Below are 15,654 nucleotides of genomic sequence, written 5' to 3' on the forward strand. Positions count from 1 at the left end.
AGTTAGGAGACTGGATTCTACTCCCGACTCTCCGCCTTATCTTTTCAACTCCTTTCTTTCCTTCTCCGGGCCTTAGTTTCCATACCTTTCAACTGGAGAGAGCGATCCTTGACGTCAGTTCATCTTTCAGGGAAGCAAAGGGCACAGAGCCGAGCCAAGGGGGCGTATACCTGAGGTGCCCGATCATCCTGATGGATTCGGGCAGGGAGGTGCCTGAACTTGACAGTCCGTCCTGCCTCCCGCTTTGGTCTTTAAAAAGAAAAAGTCAGTGGCCGGCCGAGATGTGTGTGCACATCTCAGACATCAGGAGGGGCGAGAGAGGGAGGGAGATGCATCCACCTCATCTTCCTTTCTAAGTAGTAGGGGAGGGAAGGGAGAAGAGGGGTGGGGAGCGGGAGCGAGGGGGAGAACAGTATGCACAAGCCGGGCATCCAGGGCTCCAGGGTCTGGGCATGAGGCTCTGCCAGCTCTGCAGGTCCAGGTGAGAAGCCGGGCCCGCTGCCCTCAATTCGTTCATTCACTAGTATTTATTGAGCGCTTACTGTGTGCAGAGCACTGTACTGAGCGCTTGGAAAGTACAACTCGGCAAATGGGGCAGCGGCCCCACCATGGCGCTGCCAGGGAGGAGTTAAAGCCCTCCTAAATCCCCACCTCCTCCAGGAAGGCTTCCCCGATCGAGCCACAGTATCCCAGACGTGTCACCCCAGCATCCACCGTCAGCTCTTGTATCCATATATATATATATTTTTTTTAATGTACATGTTTTATTCATATGTTTGTCTGAACATCCAATTCTCTGTTCTGCAGTTTCTTTCTGATCTTGTAGTACTGCTCCCTGCTTTATCCGTGTTCTTCCTCCAGCTTTCACTCTCTGTAAATCATTTTTGTCTCCCTCCCCCATCAAATTGTGTACTCCTGGAGGACCGGGAAAAGTATCTTACTACTGCTGTACTCTTCCAAGCAAGTACAATGCCCAGCCTAGTACTCGTTAGATGCTCGGTAAATACCATTAATTGATAAATTCCCTCTTCTCCCCTCTTCCTTCTTGCCCATTTCCCCCCAGTCTTATTTCTTCCCCTCTCCCGCTCCTCCCCCTTCTTCATACTCAACCCTTTGCCTTCTTCTTTCTCCCGCATCTTTCTCTCATCTCCCTCCGCCGTTTCCCCCGTCCCTGCCCATTTTAGTCACCGCCCCAACCCACTCACACACCCACAAACACACACGCACACAATATAATGGAAACACTAGGGTTTGGATTGCTGCTGCGGCAGCACACCACTAACTTAGTACTGTTGTCATGCCTTGCCCGTGCGGTCCCCTGGATGAGCTCACTTTGCGGGACTGCAACTGAGAGGGTCCCTGTTATTTTCTGGGGGTTCGGGCTACAGCTAATGGCCACGGGCCCGCAGTCCTGGTAGTCATCATACGAGTAGCATCTATTGTATGTCCGCTCGAATGCTTGGGAACTAAAGAAGAGCCAAATGACACATTCCCTGCCCAAAAGGAACTTGCCCACTAACCTCAGAAGAGATGAGCTTGGCTAGTCCCCTTCCCCATCCACCCCGACCTGCCCCGCGCATTGCTAAAAAGTGAGAGCCTGGTCCGATCAGCGTCAGTGGGGAAATTAATCGTCCGTCCTGGAAGTGTAGCCGACAGACAAGTGCTCTCCCCTGCTCCGAAGCCTTATTGAAAGACACATTTCCAAGAGGCCTTCCCTGACTAAGCCCTCTTTTCCTTTTCTCCCACTCCCTTCTGTGTCGCCCTGACTTGCTCCCTTTTCTCATCCCCCTTCCCAGCCCTGTGGCACTTAGGTACATATGTGTAATTTTATTTAAATGTATTATCATCTGTCTCCCGTCTAGACCGTGAGCTCATTGTGGGCGGAGAATGTGTCTGTTTTATTGTTATATTGTACTCTCCCAAGTGTTCAGTACAGTGCTCTGCTCCCAGTAAGCACTCAGCAAATACAATTGACTGACTGGAGTTGCAGCTCCACTGAGTCCGTGACTGGCGCTGGCCCCTCAGAGTGGCGTGGACCTGTCTGGGACTTTAACGTCTGTGGTTCGTTTCCAAGTTCCTAGTAGCGTGCTCCGCACAGAGTAGGTGCTTCATAATTGCTGCTGTTGGTACACGCGTGTTCAACTGGGATTCTTTAGTCACCTCCTGCTGAATTCAGCTGCCTGCAGATGCAGAGCAGACCTCTCTCCAGGTCTTCTTGGTACAAATATAAACAATTTGGGACTATCTCTGCTATTTAAATGACTGGTATTTGCGGAAGAGAGGAGGAGGAGGAGAATTGGTAGAACGTTTTGGTTTGTCTGGGCTATTCCAGAAGCCCGGGAAAATCCCCACCGGGAGCACAGGTGACTCCTCGAGGTCCCTTTCGGCCCTGGGATTCCCAGAGTCTGTAATTGTCAGCTTGGTCTCTCGGAAGCGTCGGTTGGTTTTCACCCTCCCGTCGGGTGACTACATTTCCCGATCTGAAAAGTAGGGTGTGAGTGTGGGGAGCGGGGCCGAGGTCTCTGGGGTCAGGGCTGCCCGGTCCCGGCAGAGGAGTCTTGAAACTCCTCAAAAAGGCCTGGAGAGCAGGAAGAGGCCGAGCCAGTTCCCTGGCTGGGTCCCTCTGGGAGACCATTCCTGTCGCTCCGGGACATGACCTCATATAGTTGAGGACACTTTATCGGGTTTTGTCTCCCACAGCGATCAGATGAAGGCACAGAGCTCAAGAACGGGCCCAGTTCGGAGCCCAGAGAGATTAGCCTCCCATCTCCTCACCCTATCCTCTCTCCCTTCGACGTCCCCTATCCACCTGGGATCGTATCCCTTTCGCACTCTGATCCTCACCCTCCCTCCGCCCGACGACACTTCCGTACAGAAACTTACATTCGGTGCTAATTAAAATAAATGTCTGTCTTCCCCTCTAGATTGTAAATTCCTTGAGGGCAGGGATTGGGCCTACCAACTGTATTGTTCTCTCCCAAGCGGTTGGTAATAATAACTGCGGTATTTGTTAAGCGCTTACTATGTTCCAGGCGCTGTCCTAAGCGCAGGGGGGGATTCAAACAAATCGGGCTGGACGCAATACTCTGCCCACAGCAAGCACTTGGTAAACGCTATTTGGTTGACTGGCCGAAGAGCAGAGTGTGGGGAAGCAGGACCTCACACAGAAAGAGAGGGACCTGCTCCTAAGCAAAATGGGGGGGCTGAAACTTAGGGAGGTTGAGAGCCCATGACTCAGAACTCTGGGCTCCCTACATGGGTTCTGCCCACTATTTAGGGCTGTTAATATAACAGGGAAGGAGGAAGATTAGGAGCAGCCACAAGCCAGCTCCCACACGGCCCAACCAGCCGAAAGGGAGAGGGGCGCCCCGGGATTTAATCTTCAGCGATTCTTCCCCTTACCCCACGGGGGAGATTGGCAGGGAGGATGAGGAATAGGACCGCAACTCCAACTAAGTTTTCTAGGTTAATAATGTTGGTATATGTTAAGCGCTTACTATGTGCAGAGCACTGTTCTAAGCACTGGGGTAGATACAGGGTAATCAGGTTGTCCCACGTGAGGCTCACAGTCAGTCCCCATTTTACAGATGAGGTGACTGAGGCCCAGAGAAGTGACTCGCCCACAGTCACACAGCTGACAAGTGGCAGAGCCGGGGAGTCGAACTCATGACCTCTGACTCCGAAGCCCAGGCTCTTTCCACTGAGCCACGCTGCTTCCCGGAGTGGGAGACCGCCTCAGGAAGAAGTGGCCAGGGATCCTGGACGGAGGAGGGGGTGTGTGTGTAGCGTGTACGTGTGCACTCGTGCATGCGTGACCTGTGAGATAGCTTTTGATCAGTGGCCCTGAGTTCCCTCTGGTCAGGGTTGGTCAGCAGCTTGGCCCGGATCTGGGCCGGGGCCTGGCCTAAGGGCTGCCCCAGTGTGAGTCTCCTGGCTAGGAGGGAGGTGGAGCGAGATCCAGAGCCAGACAAAAAACATTTGACAGATGCAGCAGCAGAAGGAGGAGGAGGACCAAGGGAAGGAGCAGTCCGCTAATTAAGGGCGAAGGAAACCAGAGACTGAAATGTCTATTACACCAGATTGGAACACATCGCTTCCTTCCTCAAAAATCTCCAATGGCTCCCCGGTGCCTCTCTCGTCTAGCAGAGCCCGGTGGCCATCAGCCTACGGCTCTTCATCCCCTGGATTCTTCTGATCCCTATGCTCTCTTCTTCCTCTGCACCCCAGCGCACGCTCGTCACTTCCCCTTATTGCCCCGCTTTCTGAACTCCCCCATCTCTAACCCATTGCTCGGACTTTTATCTCTTGTCCAGATCCCAGCTTCACCAACCCACATCCCTCCCTCTTTCGAATCCCTCCTAAAGACTGGTTCTTCCAGGAGGCATTCCTTCGTGGAATACCCCCTCCTTCCTAGGCAGGCCATCCCAACTGCTTCCTCAGCATTCTGTTTATTGATTCCCCTTTTTTTAATGGTATTTCCTAAGTGCTTATTATGTTCCAGGCACTGTACTAAGCTCTGGGGTAGATACAGATTATTCGGGTCAGACACAGTCCGTCCCCATAGGGCTCTCGGTCTTGAATCCCCATTTTCCAGATGAGATAACTGAGGCACAGAGAAGTGAAGTGACTTGCCCTAGTTCACACAACAGACCCGTGGCGGAGCCGGAATTAGAACCCAGGTCCTTCTGACTTCTAGGTCTGCGCTCTATCCACTAGGCCACGCTGCTTCTCATCCCTTTATATGTTTCTATCATTCATCCTCTCAGCCTTGGCCTATACTTCAGGTTATGGTCCCTGACTCCTCGAGGGCAGGGATTGCATCTTCTACTTCTTCTCTGGGACCCATTACGTAGCACAGGGCTCTGCACTACGGAGCTCTGTACACGCTCAATCCAGAAAGCTGCTGATCAGAGGCAGCTGCGGAAGCTTCCCGGCTTCTCCCCAGCTTCTCCCCGAGGCCCCTGGCCTTGGGAGGAAAGGGGGATCCTTCCCCCGTGAGAGGACAATCTCCAGCTCCGTTGCGACCCGACAGCCGGGGTGAAACAACGACGGCACCGATTTACCGGCACTCGGTTTGTAACATCACCCATCAGTGGTAAATTCCCTTATCGGGGCTCGGTATCTTTTCTAATTCTCTCATGCCTAGTCTTAATGCTGCCATGGCAACCCCGTCAGCACACCCAGTTAACTCCCACATCTGGAAAATCTGAAGCATCGATGTGACTGCTGACCCCTGAGGAACTTCAGAGGCTTCTACAAGCCAGGCGTCGTCTTTACCCAGTAATCATCAATCAATTGATGGTATTTATTGAGCGTTTACTATGTGCAGAGCATCGTCCTAAGTGCTTGGGTGAGTTCAATGCAACGGAATTAGCAGACACATTCCCTGCCCGTAACAAGCTTACAGTCTAGAAGATGGTATTCATGGCATGCTTATGCTGTGTGCAGAGCACTATAACTAAAAGCGCTTTTTTAAATGCTTACGATGTGCCAGGCGTTGTACTAATAGCCGAAGTGGAAACAAGTAAATTGTGTTGGACACAGTCCCCGTCCTACATGGGCTCACAGTCTTAATCCCCAGTTTTTACAGATGAGGTAACTGAGGCCCAGCGAAGTGAAGTGACATACCGAAGGTCACACAGCAGACGAGTGGCAGCTGTCTGCCGGGATCGGAACCCAGGTCCTTCTGATTCCCAGGCCTGTGCTCTATCCACTAGGCAACACTGCTTCTCGTGCTTGGGAGGGTACAAGCACTTATTCCAGTGGTCTGCACATTATAAGCGCTAATAAATAGTATGACTACTAAACAACAATAGAATTAGTGGACATGATTCCTGTCCTCAAGAGTTTATAATCTAGCAGGTGTTTAAAAGGGCCTCAACTGTCCTTCACCTAGACAGTGAAAGCTAAGGACCCTAAGGTTTGAGCGTTAATACAATCAATGCATCATCAATGGTATTTATTGAGTGCTTACCGCATGCAGAGGACTGTGCTAAGCGCTTGGGAGAGTACAATATAATAGAGTTGATAGCACGTTCCCTGCCGACAAGGAGCTTACAGTCTAAAGGACAGTCTATTTCCTCATGTCTCAAAACCCAGCTGGGCCTCCAAAAGACCCTTCCTCCTTTCCTACTCTCGCTCCTGGGTTTTCCCTTCCCTTCCCTTCCCTTCCCTTCCCTTCCCTTCCCTTCCCTTCCCTTCCCTTCCCTTCCCTTCCCTTCCCTTCCCTTCCCGTCCCGTCCCGTCCCGTCCCGTCCCGTCCCGTCCCATCCCATCCCGTCCCGTCCCGGGTTTCAGCTTCTTCCCACGCCGATAGTCACCGCCACCGGCTAAGGATAAAGTCGGGTTCCTCAGGAGCCGGCAACCAGGATTCCCCGGAGAACTTTCCGCTGGCAAAGAGAGGCAGGCATTTCAGTTTCTGGATGATATATTTATTTGTCCTGTGGGTTTGAGACGGGCTTGGGCACAGGCTGTTCCCGGCCTGGAATTTTTATGAAGAGCAATCGAGACAATAGAGTGCAGGAGAAGGCCCGGAGAGTCATGAGAGGGAGAAGGGAGAGGGTGTTGGGGATCAGAGCCAGAGTCGGAATCACGGTTTGTGGTTCGCTGCTCTCCTGCCCTTGATGAACTGTCCCGCGGACAGCCGGAGGGTAGGGAGGAGGAGGAGGAGGAGGAGACACGCCTGGGCCTCCTGACCCAGTTTCTCCAGGACTGGCTGGAACACAGAGTGGAGATCCTGGGGAAACTCCAGGCCGGGACATTAAACGTTTGAGTCGGGAGAAGGGGTCCCGGGTCTCCGCCTCCACCCTCTTCCGCCCTCTGGCTCTCTGTCCCGCTGCCGCTAGGGAAGGCCGAGGTGGCCGGCCTGGGGAAGGAATGGCCCCGCCTGAGAGGAGAGGTGGGCCTCGGAGGAAGCAGGGAGGATAAAGGACGCCACAGTCCTTCCGCTCCTGATTCTCCTCAGACCCCTTCCTTGGGCCCGCCGGGAGCAGGCTGAGAAGACGATTGGTCTTCTCTGGCTAGCGTCGGGGGCCGAGCCCTCGCCCCCGTTCCTGACCGGTAGAGCGATCTCCCGGGCACAAGCACCACCGGCCCGGCCCTCGATACTGCCACCGTCTTTCCTTCCCGCCACTGACTCCCTTGGCCTGAGTGAGAATAATAATGTTGGTATTTGTTAAGCGCTTACTATGTGCCGAGCACTGTTCTAAGCGCTGGGGTAGGCACAGGGAAATCAGGTTGTCCCACGTGGGGCTCACAGTCTTCATCCCCATTTCACAGATGAGGGAACTGAGGCACCGAGAAGTTAAGTGACTTGCCCAAAATCACACAGCTGGCAAGTGGCAGAGCCGGGGTTCAAACCCATGACCTCTGACTCCAAAGCCCGTGCTCTTTCCAGCGAGCCACGCTGCTTCTCACCATTCTCTGAGAATGGTTCAGTTCGACGGGCAGCCGGAGCCCCTGCTGCCGCTTGAGCCCGGTGGTAATCCCAACCCGGGCCTGAACCCGGGCAAGGATGACACTCAAATTGGGGTAGCGTTCCATGTTTTTTCAAAGTCTTCTTGAAAGCGCATCTCCAAGAGGCCTTCCCTGACTAAGCCCTCTTTCCCTTTTCGTCAACTCTCTTCTGTGTCATCCTGAGGAACAGCGAGGCTGAGTGGATAGAGCACGGACCGGGGAGTCACAAGGTCATGGGTTCTCATCCTGGTTCCGCCACTTGTCTGCTGTGTGACCTTGGGCAAGTCGCTTCACTTCTCTGGGCCCCACTTCCCTCATCTGCAAAATGGGGATTGAGACGGCGAGCCCCAGGTGGGACCAACCCGATTTGCCCGTGTCCGCCCCAGCGCTTACTACAGTGCCTTACACAGAGTAAGCACTTAACAGATACCATTATTATCATCATTATTATTATTAGACATCCCCACAGCACTTATGTACATATCTGTAATTTATTAATATTAATGCCCGTCTCCCCTAATACAGTGCTCTGCTCACAGTAAGCACTCACTAAATACGATTTTCCTGCCTGACTGACAGGTACTAGGGCGAGATGCCAGATGTCACCAGGAGGCGGGAAGAGCAGTGGCCTATGACTAGTGTCCACTAGCCACTCTACTCCCTGTGGATTCTGGTTAATAAGAATAATTATTATCATTATGGCATTTGTTAAGCACTTACTCTATGCCAAGCACTGTTCTACACACCGGGGTAGATATGAGCTAATCAGGTTAAACACAGTCCCTGTCCCACGTGGGGCTCCTAGTCTCAATCCCCACTTTACAGATGAGGTAACTGAGGCCCAGAGAAGTGAAATGACTTGCCCAAGGTCACACAGCAGACAAGTGGGGGAGCCAGGATTAGGATCCAGTTCCTTCTGACTCCCAGACCTGTGCTCTGTCCACTAAGCCATGTACTCTCAAGCAATCAATCAATCATATTTATTGAGTACTTACTCTGTGCAGGACACTGTACTAAGGGCTCAGGAGAGTACCACTCTACAACAGACACCTTCCCCGCCCACAAGGAGCTTAGAGTCTGCGCTCAGTACCGTTCCAGGCGCACAGTAAGCGCTACACTGAATGCCACTGATTTGATGAGGTAAGGCCGGGTGATTCAGGACCGAAGGCTCAGCTGGTTCCTGAACGGATGCCCAGGGGGCCTGTCCAGGACTGCCGTTGGTGAGCGTGTTGAATCTCGGGGAGAGTCTGGGAGGTCAGCAGAAACTATGCCAATGAGCCATCCCTGGGAAACTGCCCGAGAGTTCAGCTCGCCGGCTCCGCTCGGCCGCCTCATTATCAGCGTCAACGGCGTCCGAGTCTTTATTGAGTCTGCTGTGGATAGATCGCTCGGCCTGTACGCTTCTGGGTGTGGGCCGTGGCGTCTGCTACAGGCCCCGGCGTCCGCTCCAGGCCCCCAGCTGCGTGCCCGGAGCCCCTACTCCGACTCCGCAGTCTGCGCGTCCCACCGTCTCACGATCCATCCCCCACCCTACCCCACCCCGGGTTAGGGCCCGAGGCTGCAACCCAGCCAGCAGTTGGGGCTTGGCTTGGCGGCTGAGGGGGAAGTGGTGATGTTGGCTAGCCGTTCCCCGCTGGGAGAGAGAGGGTTGCCCTTTGGGCTACTTCCATTCTGCCCCCCGCCCCTTGCCGAGCAATGACCTCAACAGTGGTGAGTTTAAAGAGAGCGCCCTCCGCCTCCCTCCTACTTAGACCGTGCACACCCCATGGGACGGGAACTGTGTCCGACCTGATAACCTTGCATCTACCCCAGCGCTCACAGCAGCGTTTGGCAAATAGTAAGCGCTTAAAAAGCATTTTTAAAAAAAACCAAATGAAGGTCCCTCCCCACCCGGGGAAGCTGCCCCTCCTTTGGGGCTTGGAGGGAAGAAGGGCCGTCTGTCTCTATCAGTCGGCACATTCCTCTTCCACCGCCCACAGAGGCGGCCTCCCGCTGGGTGGGGCAGGGGCCGGGGCAGGAGGGAGAAGGAAGTTGCCAGCTAGTCCGCAGACCGGAAGGCCTTCGACAAGTCCCACTCTTTCCTGACCACCCCCCTCTCTGGGCCCTCTCAGTCAGGGGTAGGACGGGCACCTCCCTGCTTCCTCCCAAAGGGGACAGCCGGTCTCTTTAATCTCCTGATCCCAATGGTGGCCCCTACCCGGGAAGCAGGTGACAGAGACATTTTATCCTTTGGCAAGTAAGAAAACGGAGGTTAAGTAAGTTGCCTCAGGCTATGGGTCCAGCACCGGAGCCCATGGAGCAGGCTGCGTGCTTATCTGAGTGATAACGAAGGAGCGCTTTCCCTGTGGAGGGTTTTCAGAAACCTTTCCAAAGCCGGGAGCTGGCCCCCGGCCAGTGGAGAAGATGGAGGCCGAGACGGAGCCTGTTGTTCTCTGAGAAACAGCACTTGGTCTGGGAACCGTTCTTTCGAAAGAGCGAGAACGTGGATGCAAGGCACGGATGTATCCCCTGTACCTTGTCGAAAGTAGGCTTCTTGAGGCTAGAGATGGCGTCTGAGGATGGGAGTGCACCGAGAGCAAAGGCGCTAAACTAAATGCTGGGGAAAGTAAAACGGAAGTCAACGACGGTCTTCTGTTGTATATGCCAGAGAGCCTATCTCGTGTCTGCGCGCTGTAGGCAATCAGTCAACTGTATTTACCGCTTGGCGAGTAAAATATAACGGAGCCGGTAGACCCGTACCCTGCCCACAGCGAGCTTACCGTCTAAATAATAATAATGTTGGTATTTGTTAAGCGCTTACTATGTGCAGAGCACTGTTCTGAGCGCTGGGGTAGACACAGGGGAATCAGGTTGCCCCACGTGGGGCTCACAGTCTTAATCCCCATTTAACAGATGAGGTAACTGAGGCGCAGAGAAGTGAAGTGACTTGCCCACAGTCACACAGCTGACAAGTGGCAGAGCTGGGATTCGAACCCATGACCTCCGACTCCAAAGCCCGTGCTCTTTCCACCGAGCCACGCTGCTTCTCGAAGGTGGAGTCGGACATTAATGTAAATTATGGCCGTGTACATTAGTGCTGTGAAGTTGACGGTGTGAATAAAGGGTGCAAATCTAAGTGTAAGGACGATGCAGAAGGGAAACATGATGATGATGGTGGTGGCAGTGGTGTCGATGGTGAAACGCCAAGGACGTTTCTCAGTAAATATTTGCTAGCCCAGAAGAACAGTCTGCGAATTAAAATTACGGGGCCCTAGACTCAGAGGCCTCCAAAGGTGCCCATGAGAGTAGGGTCCATAGCTGGAGAACACCCCAGATTCCTGCCTATTTTCTCCCTCGCTGGGAGCCGCCCGGCCCGGGCCGACCAGATTCCCAGCCTCGACTCGTGTCGCTGACCTGGGTGTCGCCCAGCAGGGAGCTGGCCACAGAGCCGAGGGCCGAGGCAGCCCGCGAGCCCGTGAGAAGCCGAAGTCGGTCCGTCCCATCTCTTGGGGTCAAGCAGATTAGCCTGACTCGGGCTGCCCCGGGAGCTCCGCGCCCCGGCACCCGTCCCAGGCCCGAGGCGCCGGGGAGAACGGCCGTGGGGGGCCCTGGCCAACCCCCCCCCCCCGGAGGGCCGTCTCTAAGTCCATCCCCGGGAGGACCGTCTCTAAGTCCAGGCCAAGGTCAAGCTCCACAGGCAGAACCGCCTGGGCTTCGGGCAGCTGGGAGCTTGCTGCGTCTGGCTCCCGGTGTGTGAGGATTAGGAGAGCAGCCAAAGAGCCCAGCCTCTTCTCTCCTCCCCAAGTCCAGGCTCCAGGCGCATCTGGAGGGGCTTACGTATGAGGGCCAACTGATAAGTTGGTCAGCGCCAAGGAACCTTGGGTGCGGGCAACTAAAAGACAGAGAGCAGGCCCTTGGCTCTCGGGGGATAATTCAGAATAATCGTAATTGTGGTATTCGTTATGCGTTTATTACGTGCCGGGCACTGTAATAATAATAATAATAACTGTGGTATTTGTCAAGCGCTTACACTGCGCCGGGCACTGTACTAGGCACTGGAGTGGATAGAGGCAAATCGGGTCGGACACAGTCGTCGCCCCACATGTGACTCACAGTCTCCATCCCCATTTTATAGACTAGGTGACTGAGACGCAGAGGATTTAATTTAAGAATTAAATCAAGTGGCTGGCCCAAGGCCACGCAGCAGACAAGCGGCGGAGTTAGGATTAGAACCCGGGTCCTTCGGACTCCCAAGCCTGTGCTGTATCTACTAGGACCGCCCTGCTTCAGAAGGCCCGGGCTCCTTGCCCGGTGGCTCTCTCTCCCCTGGCAAAGTGCACCCCCTTTCTTCTGGGAAGGTGAGTTAAACATTTTCCAGGAGCTGCTGAGGGGGTTGGCTGGCGGGATACCTTTGACATACTTACGAACAGCGTCGCTCGGTGGAAAGAGCCCGGGCTTGGGAGTCAGAGGTCATGGGTTCGAATCCCGACTGTGCCACTTGGCAGCTGGGTGACTGTGGGCAAGTCGCTTCACTTCTCGGTGCCTCAGTTGCCCCATCTGTCAAATGGGGATGAAGACCGTGAGCCTCACGGGGGACAACCTGATTACCCTGTATCTCCCCCGGCGCTTAGAACAGTGCTCTGCACGTAGGAAGCGCTTAACAAATACCAACATTATTAACATTATTATTAACAAATACCAACATCATTTTTGTTATTATTATTATTATTACAAACTGTTAGGGACTTCGGGGGTTTTGACTCTTCTTCCCTAAATGTTCATTTGCTGTACATCTGCTGTCCCCTTGTGGTCCTCACTGTCCAATGCTGGCAATCCCTTCAGAAGTGACACATCAATCCGTCACGGTATTTATTGAGGGCTTACCGTGATGATGATGATGATGATGATTGTGGTATTTTCTTTAAGCTCTTACTATGTGCCAGGCACTGTTCTAAGCGCCGGGGCCGAGACGCGATCATCTGGTTGGATACAGTCCCCGTCCCACATCGGGCTCACAGTCTTAATCCTCTTTTACAGCTGAGGGAACTGAGGCAGAGAGAAGTGAAGTGACTTGCCCAAGGTCACCCAGCAGGCAACTGGCGGAGACAGGATTAGAATCCGGGTCCTTCTGCCTCCCAGGCCCGTGCTCTATCGCTAGGCCATGCTGCTTATAGAGCACTGTTCTAAGCGCTCAGAAGAGTGTAGTACAACCGATTTAGGAGACGCAGTGAGTTTACAGACTAGAGGGATGCAGGTGTATACAATAGGAGAGCCACAGATTGTTTGCATTTTCTCCTAATTGCACGTTAAGTGCATAAAAATTATTCAGGTTTGTGCCACACGGTCTGTTCTTGGGAAAAGTTCAAGTTTGAAATGTTAATATCTTAGCTTTCCTTGGGATTGTCTTTTTTTTTTTAATTGATTTTCCACTTTCCATTTCCAACCTGCTGGGCTCGGGAGAGTGGAAACCAAGAGCTAGATTTCTCCGGCTTCCATCATTGAACCTTCCCAGGGTATTTTTAGATGGGCAGATTCATTCATTCGATCGTATTTGTTGAACGCTTACTGTAAGCAGAGCACCGTACTAAGCGCTTAGACGGCACAGTGGAGGGGTAAGAAGGTGGAGAGGGGGACGTGAGGGAGAGAGGAACCGATGAGTCGGTCTTGGTGGGACTTTGGGGCCGCCCCTTGAGATCACGGGCTTCCTCGAGAATGGCGGCTGTGGGGCCCCGGGGCCGATGATGGCCACTTTGGCCGTCGGATAAAGCAGGCCAGGATCAGCCCTGGATCATTGTACCAGAACCCCCCTGCACTGAAGGGCTGCCGTATCACAAATAGGACCGGGACGGGGAGACAGGGGAATGGCAGGGGCGGAGGACGGGGCCATCAGAAACTTTGGCCGGGTGCTGGAACCCCGGCAGTAAATCCTCCCCCCGTTAAGTCCAGTTTCCAAAAGTGATGACAGTCCCAGACAGGCAACCACAGGATCAAAACTGGGCCCAGCCGGGACCCAAGGCAAAGGTGGCTGGGTTTGGGAGACACCTGGACTGGGCAGCAGAGGGGCATGAGCTTCCACACAACTCTGCCTCTGGGCATCGGAGAACCCATGGGGGGACTCAGTGTGCAACGACCCCAAAAGAGCCCCCTCTTCAAAGCCTTTTTGAAGAAACCACCTCCAAGAGGCCTTCCCTGACTAAGCCCTCCTTCCCTCTTCTCCCATTCCCTTCTGCATCACCCTGATTTGCTCCCTTTATTCACCCCCCTCCCAGCCCCATAAAACTTCTGTATCTATCTGTAATTTATATTAATGTCTGTCTCCCCCTCTAGATCGTTAGCTCATTGTGAGCAGGGAATGTCTGTTGTTGCACCGTAGTCTCCCAAGGGCTTAATGCAGTGCTCTGCACACAGTAAGCACTCAATAAATACAACTGAATGACTGGTGTGCAGGAGGCCCTGCGTCTCAGTGACGATATAAGCCCGTCTTCCTCGGGCTCCTCTTGGATTAGACCCAAGGAAATGAGGAACCCCGTCTTCCACTTCCTCTAACTCCCTCCCACAGCTCCGGCTAGTTTCTCTGTACCACGGACACACAGTCAACACAACCGGAGGACTGCGGTTGGTCTATTTTGCCACACTCCCACCTTTCTCACCCCGATCACCGGGCTTTTCAGATGCCTCCGCCATCTCGGGGAAGGCCAACGTCCTTGCCAGTTATGTCCAAGGTGGGCAGTGTGGGAATGGAGGGGATGGAAGTGGGGCCATATCTGGGTTACGGTTAGGCTGGCCGAGAGGGGAGTTCCCTGGAAGCCGGAGCTGCAGTCAGCAGTAAGGAAAGTCGGCAGGAGTGTCGAATGTCAGATCGGAGCCAGCCATCTGGCTAGTGGGAGACCTGAGCCCAAACTGCCCTTCTTCCCCTCCTTTTGAGATTGTCAGACTCTGCTCCATTCCATCCTCTCCCCAATCCCCTCACTTAGACCCCCCTAGCATCCCCTGGGAGTAGCGACATATGTGCCAGGGACAGGGAGAGTGGGTCCCTCAGGTGTTGCTGGGATTTATACTCAATCTAGAAGCTGGGCTTCTCAACAGGTGAAACCAATGTATGTACTCAAAGTTCAAACCCAAAAATCCAGGCGACATCATCCTTAGACCATCTCTTTTTCTTTTAGGTAGACATGAGGCCTGGAGGAGCCAGTCCCAAGCCCCAGCCCCACCTGAAGCGGTACAGTTGACCTCTTATCTGCCACTTTCACCCGTTGTTTCTTTTGCTTAGTGGGGAGCAGCCCCTCCAAAACCCTTGTGACCCAGTTCTGGAGAGCGGGCTCTTTTGGGGCCAGGAACAGAGGGACCTTAGACAGTCTTGTGGAAAATGTCAGCATTGTTTTGATGTGGTCAGAAACAGCATGGTCAGTGCCTGAATTCTCTTCCTCTGGTTCCGCCTCTGGATTTAACAACTCTACTGCCCTTTTGCAGCTTTGAGCCTACGAGCTGTTGGTTGTGATGAGTTATCTGTTGAGTCGTGGAATGGGTCTTACCGCCCTCCACCCTTATTTCAACCTGGAGGCCCAGTTTAGAGCAAAAGACACCCCTCCCTCCCATCCCCACGTTCCACGCCAACACCATGCTGCCGAGCGAGACCTCTGGATCACGGTCTACGTAGGAGCGCTGGGAAACCCAGCGAGAGGGCCAGAGTCTCACACTGCCCACATCCCCCAAACCCTTGGTGAGGATTATACACTCCTCATGGCGGCGATGGGGACTGCTCCCTTCATTGCGCTCTCCCTAGTACGGGGCTTGGCCCGGGGCTCAAGGAATTTTATCGATTTATCGATTGATTGATGTGACAGCGAAGGCTTCCGGCAGTGCAGGACTCCCGTGCTTCTCTAGTGGCTTCTAAGGCGGGTCCCCTTCATGAGGCTCCTGTGATCACCGCCACCACCACCATTTATTGAGCATCTTCTGTGTGTGAAGCACTGTATGAGGTGCTCAGGGACATAGGGCAACTTTGTTGTACACTTACAGCCCACAGTAAGCGCTCAATAAATGATTGATTGATATGGCACTCACCTCCTCTGGCAGCAGGGTAGAGGGAAGACTTCAGATGGTGAAAGATTATCTGGCCACTTCCTCCACTCCTTCCTACCCCCAACTCTTAGGATCTAGGAGAGAAGTCTCCTGCTTCTCCCCTTCCCAGCAGGGACCTTTGGGAGAGGCCTGGGATCA

General features: G+C 53.7%; 1 protein-coding gene across 2 annotated transcripts in view; it reads left to right on the top strand.

Moving 5' to 3' along the window:
- SUPT7L (SPT7 like, STAGA complex subunit gamma) overlaps positions 1 to 15,654 on the top strand; it is an 83,022-nt gene that overhangs the window by 44,341 nt on the left and 23,027 nt on the right. For both annotated transcript variants that reach the window (XM_029072169.2, XM_039913050.1), the window contains one exon: positions 14,601 to 14,653. The gene's annotated coding sequence lies outside the window, so the exon portion shown is untranslated. The remainder of the gene's footprint in view (positions 1 to 14,600; positions 14,654 to 15,654) is intronic.

Source organism: Ornithorhynchus anatinus, chromosome 9 (assembly GCF_004115215.2).
Source record: "Ornithorhynchus anatinus isolate Pmale09 chromosome 9, mOrnAna1.pri.v4, whole genome shotgun sequence".
Lineage (NCBI taxonomy): Eukaryota > Metazoa > Chordata > Mammalia > Monotremata > Ornithorhynchidae > Ornithorhynchus > Ornithorhynchus anatinus.